We start from the raw sequence: 16058 nt of genomic DNA, 5'->3' as shown, positions 1-16058 counted from the left end.
ACCTGTTGATATCAAGACTCCCAGTTTTAACAGTTTAGTAAAACAGGGACAGGAAATCCATCTGGATAACTAACCGAGTCTCTGACATAGCAGCATCCCCTTTAGACCCCTCTTTATATTTTATTAGATTTGCCCTATTAAAGGACATTTTTTACAATATTTTTGGTTTAGGTTAAGTTTTGTTGTAGGTTTTATAAATGCAAGACTTGGGAAACTGTTAACACTATTAGCAAGGCGATGGTTTTATTAATTTTATCAGTTAAACTTATTTTTTTCAAGTCTCCCTTTTGCTCACTAAAGCCCCTTCGAGATCCCTGAAGCCCATGTTGGAGGACCACAAGTTTATGTTGTTTACACCCAGCTGTAAGGAATTGCCCACCATTCATCACTGGCTTCTTAAAATCAGAGCTTATACCAATTAAATGTCAAAGTATTTTAATTTTTTAGTCACATACGAATAAGGTGTTGAATTTGGTTGGAAACTGGGTCAAATGTTAAAAGCAGTATTTGAGCTTTTACTACAGGCCTTTCCCCACATGCATCATGCTATTTCAATGTTTTTCAGAAATAAGAAGTATAGAAAAAGTTGTGGTGGATAAAATTTAATTGGGTCAATCCTCAGAGACCTTAATATTTTTGCACAGTGTATTCAATCATCTTTTCTACTAGAGGATTTATTTTGTTCAAGTGAGGAATGTGCTCTGTTTGTCCAATAGAGGTAGTGTTATTCAGGTTTGGTAGGTTGTTCCTGTCAGACGAAACCAGCTCCGTCATGTCGATGACGTTATGAGGGCCTTGGTCACACCTTGACATAAGACTTACTACTATAGTAAGCTCACAGCTGGTAATAAGCCAAAACATTTTTCATGTGCTTCAACATTGTTGTTTGTTTTAAACTAACAGTGAAACTAAACTAATAACTGGATGTTGTTGAGAAAGCCTTTCCTATGGGTAACAACGTTTTTAGTACTGTGCTGCAGTCAAATATACAACAATGATCACAGTGTGAACATTTAGCCTGACAGAATAGACTATTGTCTGTAAAGCAGTGAGTCCCTACTGTCACTATTTGCAGACATTAAGACTTAATGTCCTGTTGCTTTCTCAGAATAAACTTGGGTAAGCACAACAAACATCAGATCAGTGCTTAGTCACAGATACATAGGTTTATATTACAACCTGACCAACATTGAATTTTTAAAAACTGATACAGATATTATTTTTAGTGACTGCAACATTTTGCAAAATACTTTAAACCCTGCAAGCGGATTCTTGATCAGGAAGGAAAAGACACTTTCTCTTTGTAGATTTTGCATAATATGACAGGAAAATGTGCTGAGAAGGCTGCTTTCTAAAACAAACAACTTAAACAATATTTAACATTATTCTAAATACAAGTAGTAAGTGCAAACTACCAGTTGTGATGCTCTGCACATTTGTTGAGTCTTGTGCCGCGAAGAATAGGCACAGAGCAGGCTCTGCTTGGAAACTACACAATAAACTTTTTTTAATCACAGCAAGCATTGTTATCTGCATTAAGTGTTTGGTAGAAAGCTTTTCATAACAGCTTCTAATTAAAACTTAATAGATCGATACCATTATATCTGCAATAGACCAATATTGGTAGATAATATTGCTAATCAATGAGTATTTGCTAATTATTATTTTTTCCGTACAATAAAATACGTCAGAAACTGACCTCCCGGTGGACGGCCATTTTTAATCCGGTGTGTACTCTGTAAAACAGTGATCGTAACATATGACTCTGTGTGAGAGCTGTCCACGGGTCTGTAGTAACAGACACTTTGTCAACACATTGCAAATCAGCCCATAATTCTGTTTCTCTTTCCTCGTACATCTTTTCCACTCTTGTAGCTGTTGTTCGCCAGGATGGTGGCTTGTACTGCGACTCAACAAACGCCCTCAGCTAGTGGAAGCTTTTCCTTCCAAATAACGTAATGGTAGCATATCTCCAGTCACCATTTTTGTTATTAGCATGGTAATTTTGTCCACTCTGTTGTCTGTCTCCGCTGGTTTTCCTTGTGCTTTAAATACATGTGGTAAGGCATCAAACTAGTATTTCTATGATATGCAAGTTGAATGCCACATATATTTTGCTGCACATAATCATCGTCCTTTGTTTTTTTTGTTATGTTTTCTCGCCTTTTAGATTGATGTGCCCCTAAAAGTTACCATAGCTGCTGCAAAGCAGTTTTTGTTGCTGTAATCCAGCTAGCTGTGTGTATGTTAAATAGAGCTGAAGCCGTGGTGGAAGAAGTTATAATGCTGAGTGTGTACCGTTAATTTCTTTCTTACTAAGTATATTAATTTATATATTATTTATATTCATTCATTCACTTGAGTACTCGTACCCATCCCTTTTACCAATGTGCCAATACGTTGTCACCAGGGTGGATTCTTCAGAGGAAGATTGTAATTTCCATTATATGTTCACTAAGTGTTCAAAGAGCTATGTAAAAAATTCAGAATTATTGGTTATCTTATTGGTATCAGCCATTGGAAGCAGATGTTTATCTGCATCATGTATCCCTGATTAAGAGCTTATCTGCTTGATGACAGAGGGATGACAACAGAGTTATCTGTTGGATAAAAAGCATGATTGTAGGAGTGGAAGAAGAAGTCATGTTACCTGATTTTAATGGTCAAGTCATTGATTGGGTGATGAATTATTGTATGTTTCTCATAACTTTGTGTTTTTATTTATGGTTTGAAAACCATATCGCAGTGATAACTAACTCTTCATATGTTGAATGAATGAATGAAACCTTTTTTACCCCCTAGGGGAATTGGTCTTTCACTGAGAGCATGATAACATAAAAGACACCAACAACCATACAGGACAACACATAATCATATGAAACACAAGCATTTAAATACATACATACTAAAATACAACATTAAAGCATTGCATGATTAACTGTATAGTAAAACAGTTTATAGAGGGTTTCTTTTATCAGTTGTTTCTGAAGAGCAGACACTTTGCACGATATTTTTTGTTAAATAACTGGATCACCATTGAGGTTGATGGGGATATTCTCACATATATATTTCATAAATATGTCAATATCAGAATACAGTCCTCTAGGTTTTATTTCATCCTTGTATCTTGTTTTATAATAAAAGCCAAGTGAACTGTGTCTCCTAAACAAAAACCTAGTGACTTCTATCCAGGGGTCACTTCACTGATTAGCTATCAGTGCAAAGACAGTAGACACAGACAGACTTTCTTTTAACTAAGTTCTGTGGTAACAGCCTCAAACATGGGTACATAATACATTTCAAGTCTGACCTGCTTTTGCCTCGGTTTAGCTTTCTCTATAGTATATTGACTTTATTCATACCTACCTGATGAGTCAAGATAAACTGCTGGAACACCGCTATTAGTCACACACCAAGGGAAGTTTCAGTTAATGATCAACAGGGATACAATTCAGCAGTGCTGTCTTTCAGGAAAAGAGTATCATCTGTGGGTGTGTTCACTTCATGTCTCATAGGTCAGTGGCGCTAATATAGTGCATTAGTGCTTAAGTGTGTCATTGGGTTAGTGTGATGTGTCAGTAAGTATTCAACATTCACTAATTTGTGACAACATTAGCTAGAACACTTTGCCATTTTGTCTAACATAATCAAATGGTGCTTTAACACTTGCAACTGAAAACCTCTTGACATTTTCAGAATGAGCTGCTCATGTGAACGCAAAAAGCCAAATGTTTCACTCCTCCAAATATACATGGGATCTCTCCTGCCTGCCCCCAAGTACATTTTGAACTCAGGGTGAGCTGATTTGAGAATGCAGCAGGAAATATGATGTTCCCTTTTCTTTTGTTGATATAGTAAATGTCTTTATTGTGAATTTATTTTGAATTTTGAAATATTGGCATCATAGCTCTAGACTCGGGTGCTTTGTCCGCCACTTCTTTTTTACATCATGTCTTGTCTCTTGAGACCCCTCTGCCCCACATCATGGATGGTCTTTGAGGTACATGTGTGAACAAGCAACCCAGAAAGAATTCAGTGGCAGTCTCAGGAAAAATGTCTAGAAATTTTCAGGAGTGGATGCTGCAATTCATGTACTTGCAGAATAACAGTTTCAGTTAATTGCTGCTTAGAGGAGGATGTAAATATATGAAGCCAGAAGGAAAATATATTTCCGTTTAGTGCCTGTTCTGGGTCCAAGGAGAGTGGAAAAGAACAGTGTATACAAAATACTGGTTTAAACTAGCCTTATTCCTGCCCTTTAAATCACAGCCCACATTTAAGATGTTGACAAGCTGTTCAAGGTTTTGATATTACCGTCCATGACGTCATTGCAGCCTTTTTGGATCAGTTAAAGGAGCAACCATGATTGTCGGTTAGTCATTTTGAAAAATATCACTGTCAGGCAGCTCAGGAAATCTTAAGGCCCTGACACACCCAGGAGCTTGTCGGCCGTCGGTCATAGCTGGACCGTCAGTGTGCGATCGTTGCCCTAGTTTTTGTGGTGGGTCCGGCTCCGTTGGCCCTGTTGGCCTTTTCCCCGGCCGATTCGGCGTCAGTCGGCGCGGTTGGTGAGAGGAATCACTCTGATTGGCTGTTCAGGAGTTTCATGTAACCAGCTCTCGACAGAGGTTTGGAAAAGACAGTCTGCTGGTTGGCTAACATTTGAATGAAGGCTGACACGTGTAGAGATATCAAGAGAAAATTGTAATTCAAATTGAGGTGGGGATACATTTAAGACAGATAATAATTTGACTAAATTATCAACTGTAAATATAATTGTATAATACTTATACTATTCATAAATTCGCTCAGCTCATTTTCATATACATATATTTCATATTTACATTTTTGGATTAACAAATAATTTTACTGATCACAAACTAGTTAAAAGCCAGATTAGCTCACTAGAAAGTTGACTTAATTTCATTTGAGTAAATGTTGACCTCATTCTTGGTGTTTGGCCTTCGGTAATTCCTGCTCATTTTTGTGAAAGCAACACGAACAAAAAAAAAAAAAATTTACAACATCAGTAGCCCCTCAAGCCTTTAGACTCGTGTTGTGAGACGAGATACTGGAATAAGTGGAAAAAGGCATTCAGATGAAGGAGGTTGTATTAATTAGAGTTGCACAGCGGGCCAAGAACTGCCTCTATTTTCCTTTGATGATTACACATCGCCATTTACATCAATGGAGGAGGGAAATGTAATTAGAGGAGCAATTGTTACTGAGAGAAACAGAGTACGGGAGATGTTATTGTTCTGTGTCCTAGGCTCCCTGTTCTTCTGGAGAATCAGGGCTGATGTGGAAAGTGATAAATGGAGTATGGAGCAACTCATTTCTGGCATCTGTGGCAAGGAATTACAGCATCCGTTTCCTAAGAACCTTCCTTTTGCTGATACACTTCTCATGTGGATTCAGAAAGCGTACATTTGTCCAGGGAGAAATTCTTCTCCAAGATGACCAGGACTGGGAAATTGGCAGTCCTAGGAGGAGATGTAAATATAAAGTGGAAAAAGAAAAACTAAAGATAACAGCTGGGTGAAATGTCACATGAAATGCTCCTGGTCAAAATCAAGTTCATTTTGAGAACAGCACATGGCAAAGGGCAGTCTGTGAAGTCTGGGTCACTTAAGATAGCATCTACTGCCCGACAGTATGAAGGATGAGTCGTCAAGTTGCAACCTCAGTGTGAAAAAAATATGAGACTCAAGCAAGTGTACCACATGCAGAACACAAGCTCCTAATGCAAACAGGGAAGTCTTTGATTCTGAGCCCTTGAATCAAAGCCCTACTGGCCCTTGAGGAGAGCAGGTGTAAACTGTTTTGCCTTATTCAGATTGCAATATTTACACCTCTGTTACAGTTGCCTTCTATATGAATGTCACAGAGGCTTTAAAGGGGAACCAAGTATACCCACGTCTCGGCCGTAATTGGAGGTAGTAACATAGGCGTTACAGGTGCGGGACAGGATTAACAGAGCCAGCGTGTGCATGTGTGTGTGTGTGTGTGTGTGTGTGCATGTCTGAGTGTGTGTGTATGTGGAGCTCCAGCTGTTTCTTTACGAGTCATTCTTCCACAACACCCCGGCGCAATGTGAAATCACAGACTGGGACATAAATATTACGCTGTTGCGGAATCATGAAAGTAATGATTGCAGAGCTTCGTTACGGCAATGTTGCAGAATTGCATTCTGAAAAGGATTGTGTAAGAGATGAGAGGGGCTGCCAATTGCCACTACAGACAGCTGCTGTGGTCATGTTGGTTTAAATTGACTTCAGGTTTCTGGCTGGTTAGTTCCCCACTGGATCTTTCTGGATCTCAAAACAAGTTTGTGTTAATGCTTGGGTTGTTTAGGCACAAGTCCATGGAACAGTGGAAACTAAAACTTCAATTATCAAGCAGAGTAAGCGATATTTGGGTATGAACATGCACTGATGTACAGATTAAGTATACAAGACTCCTGAGTGGAAGAGTCTGATTTTTGAAAAAAAGATAACAGTGAAACTGAGCCTATTGTTACTTATGTATCACCTCCTGACAGAGTCTAGATAAAAACATTGAGAGAAAGCATCTGTTTGTGTTGTTTCACACCCAGGGGACTCTGGAGTGTAGCAGTTATCAAGGACATCTGACCCGCTTATCTCTTTTATCCCTGGAGTGATATGCAGGGCAGATACACACAGCAGGAGGCAGGTTGATTGCAGAGAGAGAAAAAGAAGGAAAACAGAAGATTCTTCTGAGGGAGGAGTTGATGTGAGGAAGGGTTATCAGAGGGATGAAATGGAGAAAGGTAGGGGTGGGAGGGAGGGATGTAGCAGCTTTAATCTGAGTCACATGGCAGATTTTTAAAAAGACAGTCCATCTTTCCTATAACCACATCATTATAGCTGTAGTCTGGTTTATGTCATGGTTATGCCCATATTTATAAGTCACCAAGTATGTTCATTTAATTCAAATGCTGCTGCAAAAGAATGTAGTAAATATCCTTGCCCTGTTTGGGTCAAAGAGTTTTGTGAACTAGCTGTTATTTAAAAAAGTGTATATTTTTTATTATATTGAGATTTGGCAGTGAGATGCATAAGGGGGCATTGAATGTGTTGGCTGTCGAAGATAAAAGGTAATCTTGTCTGAGACATCAACATGAACCCTTCTTTCACAGGCTTTGATGACAGTGGTATCCAGCTGTGAGTTTCTTAAATACCATCACTGTGGTTCTGAACTGTTGTTAAATGAATCCTTGACTTTTCTTCAAAGATCAGTTTCTGAATGAACGACACAAGAATTGAACCATGCATTCAAATCTTCTCTATTGTCAATCATCCTCAGTGGTTGTCAGGGATGTTTGGCAGTTTGAGGCAGACATGAATCCTTTCACACAAAAATTAGTTTTTCATATTTTAATTTTGAATCTGTATTCAAGTAGAGGTGTCAGACAAAGTGTGGCAGTTAGAGACTGGATGAAATCTTATATAGACCCTACAGAATCTGACATGTTATATTAGTGCGCTCGGAAAGACTGGGTTTACACACTTAAATTGTACCTCTACTTTGCAGGAACACTTTGGCTGTTGGCATAAAATGATTTACCTTCTTGCACTCTCTTACTAATGCTCTTGCTTGAGATTAGAGTCTCGTGTAACCCTGAGTCTTGGTTTGTCCCTTGTTCCTTATCAAACAGTCATCCTTGCAAAGCGAGGACACTCCTAGCCAGCTCTGCATCCTTTCTGTCAGGGCAGGGCAGGTCTCTGCAGGGATTTATTATTCCCACTGCAGGCACAGGGGATTTGACACAGGGTGTTTTGTGTGTATTAGACAGAGAGAGTGCAAGAGATAGACAGAGAGAGAGAGGGAAAGAGAGGGCAAGCGGGGATGGACAAGAAAGAGTGCATGTGGCAGCCGTGGCTCAGCTGGTTAGGGAGGAGAGAAAGAGGCTGGAACAGATTCATCCCAAGGCTTGTTGCCCTATATGCCTTTACACACACTGCTGCATGTTCATTTGCTTATCTCTTCGTTGCTGTGTAAGGAGTGCAAAACTGTCTTTTCTGTCTGGGAAACAAAGTCATCAGCCTGTGGGAGACATTGTCTGCTGCCTCAGATGATATGAAGCAGAGTCATCCATAGTATTAAAAGGGTGTAATTTCCCAGCACACCGACTTCTGATAAGGGAATTTGCTTTTCCTAGATACCTCTGTGGAACAAAATAAGTGTTACATTTATCTTCTATCTTAGTATTATCTTGTCTGATGATTTAATTCCTTTCCTGCTAAATACAAACCTAGTTCACATTCACATATTGCGAAGATAAAAGGAACATCATCATGTGAGTTGCTATAAACAATCCTGTGGTCATCTTTATCTCCTGTCTCCGTTTTTGAACACCCTTTTCTCTCTATAGTTTCCTCTACACGCTTGACCCCTTTTCTCTGCTTTAGTGTTAAGTAATGTGAAATAAATCATTGCATCAAATCAGACACTGTTTGTTTTCCCAGTGTACCAAAAACTGTCATCATCTTAGCAAATCTTTAATCTGCTGTTTTCTGCTTTGCACGATGGTTTGCTTAAGCCTGTAGAGTTGAAGCGTTGCCTGCAGGCTAATAAAGTGCTACAGCTGTAATCCAATGTGCAAATACTCTGCTTTTTTTCCTTTTTAGAAATCTGCTTTACTGTACCGTACCTAAATATAGGTTTGGATGTGCACTGAACTAACCTCTGGGTTGATCACTAGAGACAGAACACTACTTTACAAATGAAATAGAGTAACATACACAATTGATGTTATTTGTTATTTCTTAGTAGTGGGGAAATGGATCATGCTTGATTCATGGTCTGTTCAGACCGGCCCCGGTTTGGGCCGCATGTGATCCACGAATCAATGGAAAATTTATAATCATGGTGTGTAGCCTTTAAATAAATATTAAATCCCTGTGCAGAGTCGTAGTAAAAAGAAGGTAGCGTTTAAGTAGTGCCACGTAGAGCTGCTGTACAAATAGGAAGAATGAACTGTCTTTTAAAATATGTATTATACATTTCACAGGTCGTAAAGTGTTGATAATTCATTGTGTATAGTTTCTTTGTTTCTAACGCTGCTTAGTCTTTTCTCTATTCACGCTCAATCCGTCTGCTCTCATGCTGGTAACAGCTGGTGGCTGCGTGTGACAACAATCAGTAGCTTCATGTCAGTAACGTTACAGGCTACTGTAGTTTTTTTGCTAAGAAGTTTTGATTAATTATTAAAGGTGTGCGTTTCATCACTGTCCCTTAGCATGATTACTGTGGTATTGCACAATCCCAATGTCTCTCTCAGCATAGGCACAGACACAGAGTTATAGCTTAATTTCTTGGCTAGTTTGCAGGTAGAGTGGGGCTCAAAACCTTTGAAAACACATATCAACAAGTGTAATACTTTTCTTTGCACAGACTAGTTCAGCAGTTGCATCAAATTGTTTTATCTGGGCCTACTTGATACAAATCGTGCTATGTTGCAGCTGGCATTATAGGCTTAACTAAAAGTACAGAATTTTGACAACAGTGTTCAGATGTAATTTACTGTATGCTCACGAGACAGGGCTGTTTAACAAGATGATGAGGCTTCATCAGGGAATGGCAACACTCATTCTTTGCTCATTGTAATTTCTTCACGAGTTGCACTGAAGGGTACGAGTCTCTTCTCTAGTTAGGGTGCTGTGGAATTCTGTTATGGATGTCATTAGAAGTCATTTATGTATTATCTCTCTGTGTCTCATTAAAGAATGCATGCACCCCCTCCCTGTCTCTCATCTCTTTGAGGATTGGTAATTATGTTGCCTGTTAAGTGCTGGGAAAATGGCCGCTACAACAGTAACTCATTAATTCACTATAGATTCTGCCCCACAACATGCCTATTGTAGCAAAGTCCTCAGAACGCTTGGGAATGCCATTGAGTGGGTTTGGCCTCTTGTTTTATGGCACCATGTGACTCTGCAGACTATGAGTTGTGGTTCAGTGTTGCGTAGTTTGGAAGTTGTTGTGCAACTTGAAATGTGAAAGCCTTGTGTTTTTATTCCTGTGGCAAATATTCCAACTGCCTGCTCCACATCAGGTTTAAAAATTCAAATGCTGCTGCCGCTTTCAGCATAATCATGTTTTGTATTTGCAGTTTCATTGTGGCAGGGGAGAGACTACATTTGCCCTTGCTGGTTGTTGCTAATTTTGGCCCATCCTGTGTGTACTGTAGAGACAGGCAAACATGAGCACACTGAAAGACCCCTTCTTGAATCCCCCCTTTGTTTAACATGTGTGTATACATGCCTGCATGTCCACGTAGTACTGTGAGTTTCACTGAAGTCAAACTAGGCTCAATTGAAAAGCATAATTTATGGACCCAAATCCAATGTTTTGATTTGGGACATTCACAACACAACACTAAGGCACATGACGAATTGAAGGGTTGTAATGAAGGGTTTCGCTCCAAGGTGCTAAAGCATCAATCTTGAGGTTTACAGGGGTGTTGATGAAGCTTTCTTAATTTCTTGATTTTTGTTAAATGTAATTGTGTGTACTTGTGTGTCACAAGTATTTTTTTTAAGGAAGTAACAAATTAGCAGCTTTTCATTGAAGTTTCATTTCATAAAAGTTTTTTGTGGTCCTGCATCCTCTGAGCTACTTTTCTTAATAAAACTAATTTCTTGTGGGAAAGTGTTTTACAACAGATGATAACTCATGGCTTATGTTAATTGAAGGCTGTCATTTAAGCGGTAGTCACTCCTCTGAAAATTCATAAACCACATAATAGCATTCACTATAATTATCATTGCCAGACCATAAATCCCTTTCACCTCGCCTTCACACTCACTGGTGCTTCCAACTGATGTGGCCTGATATTCAGTATTTTACTTCTCTGAAACTACATTGTCCCATGCGCCATGTATTATTTAATTCAATGATTTTGTTGTTGTTTTTCGTTTAGTGCGCCTTGTCTGTGAGCCAAAGAAGGGAAAATAATATGGATAGACTGAGACAGAAAGATCCAGAGTGTGAGGTGAGGGGAAACTGTTTGGAATTAGAAACAGGCAGAGAAAAAGAGAGTTGGGCCTTGTCTCGTTATCTGCACATTCCTGTCGAGTGTGTGTGATGGGAGGGGTAGGGTGGGAATACTGATAGTTGTGTTTATGGTGATTGGCTGAATCCAAAGGTTCCAGGCCTGGATTTGGTTATCATTTTCATTGCCTTGGACAGTTTGTTTCTACAGACACAAAAACAGATCAAGTGTAGTGGAAGTTAGTTTTGATATGAGGTTAAAGGTCTAGAAACAATAGTGCAACACATTTGTCTTTACAGCCTTAATATATGTTATTGTCTGTGCATGTAAGGGTTTGGTACCAACAGATATTGTAAGTGAAAGTGTAATAAGCCAATCTGCTTACTACAGTTGCAATTACAAATACTGGTCAGGCCCTAGTCATGATGTAATTTCCTCCCACATCTTTGTAATCAACAACGAGGCATTACTGAAAGTAAAGCCTTTAGGTTTAGTTCTTTCTAAATGTTAATTCATGGCAGAAAACCTAGTATGTTGAGACACAGCCATGCATTAGATGCATGTTATGTGTTACTGTTTACACCCTTTGACCACTTGTATTTAATTTCAGGTGGTAAGTTGTTCCAGAGTTTGGATCCTTTGATGCAGGAAGCAGATTGTCCAAATGTAGATCAACTAATTATTTGTTACAGTGTTCATTCACCATGCTTCTAGTTTCGCTGTTACTGTTCTGTCTATGAACATTTCTGGAAAGAGATTTCAGTGGGAGATGGTGATACATTTAAAAACTAGTTTGAGGAAACATTAATGCGTAAAGCTCTTGAAAATAAGTCGGTTGTATCTTTTTAGTATATGTAGCACTGATGCCACAGTAAAGGTTTTTTGTCCATTATCAAAAAAGCTGTCCAAATATGTTACAGTCCTTAATTACACATCATTCTACGCACCATCCAGTCCCAAGAAATGTCCCCCATTCTGAGAGGTTCTTTGAAACTTTGATGCTTGTGAAAAACCAGCAGCTCAAGCTAAGCCAACAGGAAGGATTGTGGCAAAGTGGAAAGTCAGACTTCCACTAGAAGTTACCACTCTCCTCTGTGACCTCAGCACTGCCTGTCTCTCCAGGCAGAAAACTCAATGTGTGGTTGAGCTGTGATGACTTTGCTGCTGGATAAGCTCCATAAAAGATGCTAGCCTAGCCCTGATGTGTGTCTGGATCGGTTGATAGCATCAGCCTACTGCTCTTCATCTACGCAGAGCTGAACTGTGGTCAAAATTACCCGAGCCTTCACCCAACCCAGAGGCTTCAATGAAATGGATATTAAACACTGTAGTAAATGTTAGTTCAGTGGTTCATATCGAGACTTGATGAACCAACTGAACTGTACAAATAATTGATCATTTGCATTACGTTTCTAAACATAGAGCTTTAAATATAGCATAGTTTTAGCTAATTAATCTCCTTGTGAAAAACTTCAAAAGATCATGGATGCACTGGCCATTTTCTATGTTTATTTCTGTTCTAATACCTAAACTTAAGGTGCTCACTGAGTGTGTACCGAACGCAAACCAGTCCTCTTGTTGCTTTCTCAATTAAAAATCTGCATTCCCCAGTGTGTGCAACTCATTAGGATCAGTAATGCCTTAAAGGAGGCTTACGATGGATCAATTGATTGATAGTCTCTTTTAAGCATAGGCGTTAACTTGAGAAAATTAAATTTTAAAGGCATCTGTTTAATAAATCTGTACCAAATTGGAAAGCATATTTGCACCATGTTGAGTCCCACAGGAGTCTCAAAGAGTTTTACAACGTAGGGATAACTGGTGGGTATTTGCCTTTAATGGTTTGAAGTAGATTTCAGTATGAACCTTGCTTTGAATTAAGCACTGATTTAGGATGAGATAGATGATGATGATGAATGGCGATTTAATCAGAAAAATGGTTAATACCTAGCAACATTATTCTAGATTTTACCACAAAAGCATCTACCTGTCTTTGGTGTATTCAGTTTTCTCAATTCTGCATCCATCTATCCTTCTCATTCACCCTGTCTGCTTTCACGAGACGGCAGCAATAGTCTTCAGCAGGAAGCATGGCTCAGATTAACATTTTAATCCACAAGCCTGGATTATAGGTTTTTTATTTTATTCCTACCCTCACTATTCCAGCAAGGACTCTGTGTCAGATAGTTTTCAGTCCGAGGTGTGTTTGTGTATCCTGTGTGTAATGTTGAGGAGAGCCATGATGGAGATGTTTTCAGGGAGCTGTATGAGAGAGTAGAGCTGCTGTTTGAGATTAATTAACTCAAGCATATTTGAGCATGTCAGCACATCAGTACATGGTTGCTGACTGAGGCTCTGCATCATCGTCATCTGCCTATTGGCTGTTTGCCCTCATCTGCACAACCCATGTGTGTGCACACACTTTCAGCCCTCTCTCCATCACAACCCTAAAAATGGCTACATCTGAATTTATCTGTCTGGTGCTGAATGTGATGGCAGATATTTTGTTGGCTTTGTTTTTTCACATACGCTTAGACGAGTAGCACAGTACACACTTATCTGACACAATGTACAGGCTTACATTAATGGATTTCATGTGTTTGCATATGTTTACTGTTGACTGCATGCCCTCCAGAAAGAGCATGTGCGTTTTGTCTCTAATTATGTGTTGTTTAAGTCTACTGCTACCCCGCTCTTCCCTTTGGGTCCAGTTATAGGGGAGATACAGTTACCATGGATACTATTGCCCCAGTGACAGGGAGAGCTGCTCGTATAGGGTAGTGTTTTTGTTGCAGTTGCCAGTGTAAATGTTGATTCCAAAATGATGGTGTAGAGTGTTTTGTATTGGATATGGCTTGCGCACTGTTTTTCTGTGTAATAAGGGCTGAATTTATCTTGTTTTACATCAGACGGAGTATTCCTACTTGAGCTGTTCTGTGTGGGTTTACTGTAAAGCAGGATCAACTAGGGACAACAGTGTGACCTTGGTGTCTGAATAAAAACGCAATAAGATGGATTGACTGTTTGCTCTTTCAAATCAGGCCTGCTTTGGGTTACAGGATGCAAGATGAAGTAAGATGTACTAGGAGGTGAGTTGAGCTGCTGCAAGGTTTAAACAACCTTTTTCTCACCTTAGGATCCAGCTGTCTGATGAGCTGAAAAACGTAATTATTATTAGTATTATAACACTGGACCTGATTTCTACAAGTATTGACCTTCATTCTTGGTGGTGAATTACAAGTGGACAACTCTTAAGCATAGTTTTGAATAACCTAGGGCAGGTATGCATGTTAACAGTATATCAAGTTAAAGCAGGGCTGCTAATGCAGAAGTCAGATTAAAATGTTTAAATGTCTGACTGGTGTGTATGAAAGCTCAGGTTAAAATGCTTTTTTAGATGTAAACCGTTAGAATCATGTTGGTTGATGTTTGGAGTTTTGTGTGACACGTCAGAAAATGATGGCGTAGCTGAATTTCCGTATTGATTGGCCAAAACCGATCTGACTGTCAAGATTTGGAAAGAAGTTTAGCCTTCCTAGGAGGAATTTTCAATAGTGTTCACAGTGATTATTCCGGAAGCTTGAGCTATTTCCTGCAAACAGGAAGTGGAGTGTTTTCCTGTGGGTGCTGTGGTTACTCTTGCTAATATCCTGCCTCAGGCTATCAGAGAAGAGCAGGCACACTGACCTAAAGCTTTGTCAGGATTGTACCACACATTTGTCTTCATAGACGCTGCAGCTGCTGTTAGCCATGATTTTAAGTATTTCTCTTGTTACCTCAGAAGAGTCTGATGTGAGTAATCAGTTCCTCTCTCCAAGAGAAAAATGTCAGTCCTCACCAATTTATTTCATCCTCTTCTTAACTTCTCCCATGTTTTCCTCCTTTGTGTATCTAATTTTGTTTTCAATACGCCCACTGTAAGCAGAATTTCTGTGGTTCAGATAAAGGGAGTGGTGAGAGGTGATAAGTAATGGACAACAGTTTCATTGGTGAAGATCAGATAAAGAGCTTGTGTTGTGCTTCTTTTAAACCTTCTCTCAGCTCATGACATTACTCACAACATGACCTCACTGTCAGCTGCTGCTTCGACAGTTTCCCTTTCAAGTTTTTAAAGTCAATGTTATCGGATGGTTTGACTGCACGTTTCTGTGCTTGATTATTATTGTCTACTTAGTGCCGCATACTTGGGTATGTGACCCTGGTCCACATGTTTATGTCTGTTTCTGGCAGAATGCTACTATTACCCAAAAGTTCAGTTAAACTTATCAGCTGACTTTTCAACCTTTAGCAGTGTAGATGGACTTACAGTGCACTGATTTCATCAAATAATGGCAGTGTGTGCTTAGCTTGTGCAGTTTCTGTATGTTTGACGACTAAAGAGACTTTGAGGTATTTGTTGACAACTTGCATGCCTGAACTAACTCTATTTGTCATAGCTTTCTGCAGAAGGTTATTACTGCCTATTTCATCTCTCATTTGTCAGTCAGTTCATCAGCATGCCCAAAAGAACGGGATTAGTTTCTGCCTTTGAAGAGCCTGAGCGAGCCGTTATCATTTGTTCTAGGCTGTGTGTTATGGTGGGCCAGGCAGGACCAAGCCAGGCTGGCTGTGGCTTGAACAAAGAGGGCCTGTACTGTTAGATCATGGCTATGGTGTGTGTGTGTGTGTGTGTGTGAGTGAGAGTGTGTGTGTATGTGTGTGTGTGTGTGTGTGAGTGAGAGTGTGTGTGTATGTGTGTGTGTGTGTGTGTGTGTGTACAGACAAGTACACATGTGTGTCATTGGGAGCTGCTCTTTGTTTCCCAGCCCTGGGCCTTACTGGCTGGAGCTCAAGCCTGACTAATATGGATGTATAAATACACTGGGCTGCCGTCACTTTGTGCAACATCAAGTGCACCATTGTTTCCCAATACTCTGTGACTTCAGAGATAAACTTCATCCTTTGATCCACTCAGTAATTTTTATAATTTTCTCCACAAAATAAGACAAACTTTTGTTACTTTTGGCAACACATGTTCTCTTATCTTTACTTTGGCACGATC

The 16058-nt window shown here is 39.5% G+C and overlaps 1 protein-coding gene across 12 annotated transcripts in view; it reads left to right on the top strand.

Annotated features, from left to right (window-relative positions):
- tjp1a (tight junction protein 1a) overlaps positions 1-16058 on the top strand; it is a 99654-nt gene that overhangs the window by 48892 nt on the left and 34704 nt on the right. The gene's annotated exons all lie outside the window — the stretch shown is intronic.

Source organism: Labrus mixtus, chromosome 1, assembly GCF_963584025.1.
Source record: "Labrus mixtus chromosome 1, fLabMix1.1, whole genome shotgun sequence".
NCBI lineage: Eukaryota > Metazoa > Chordata > Actinopteri > Labriformes > Labridae > Labrus > Labrus mixtus.
Note: the sequence above shows the minus strand (reverse complement) of the source record. Positions and strands in the feature narration are given on the sequence as shown.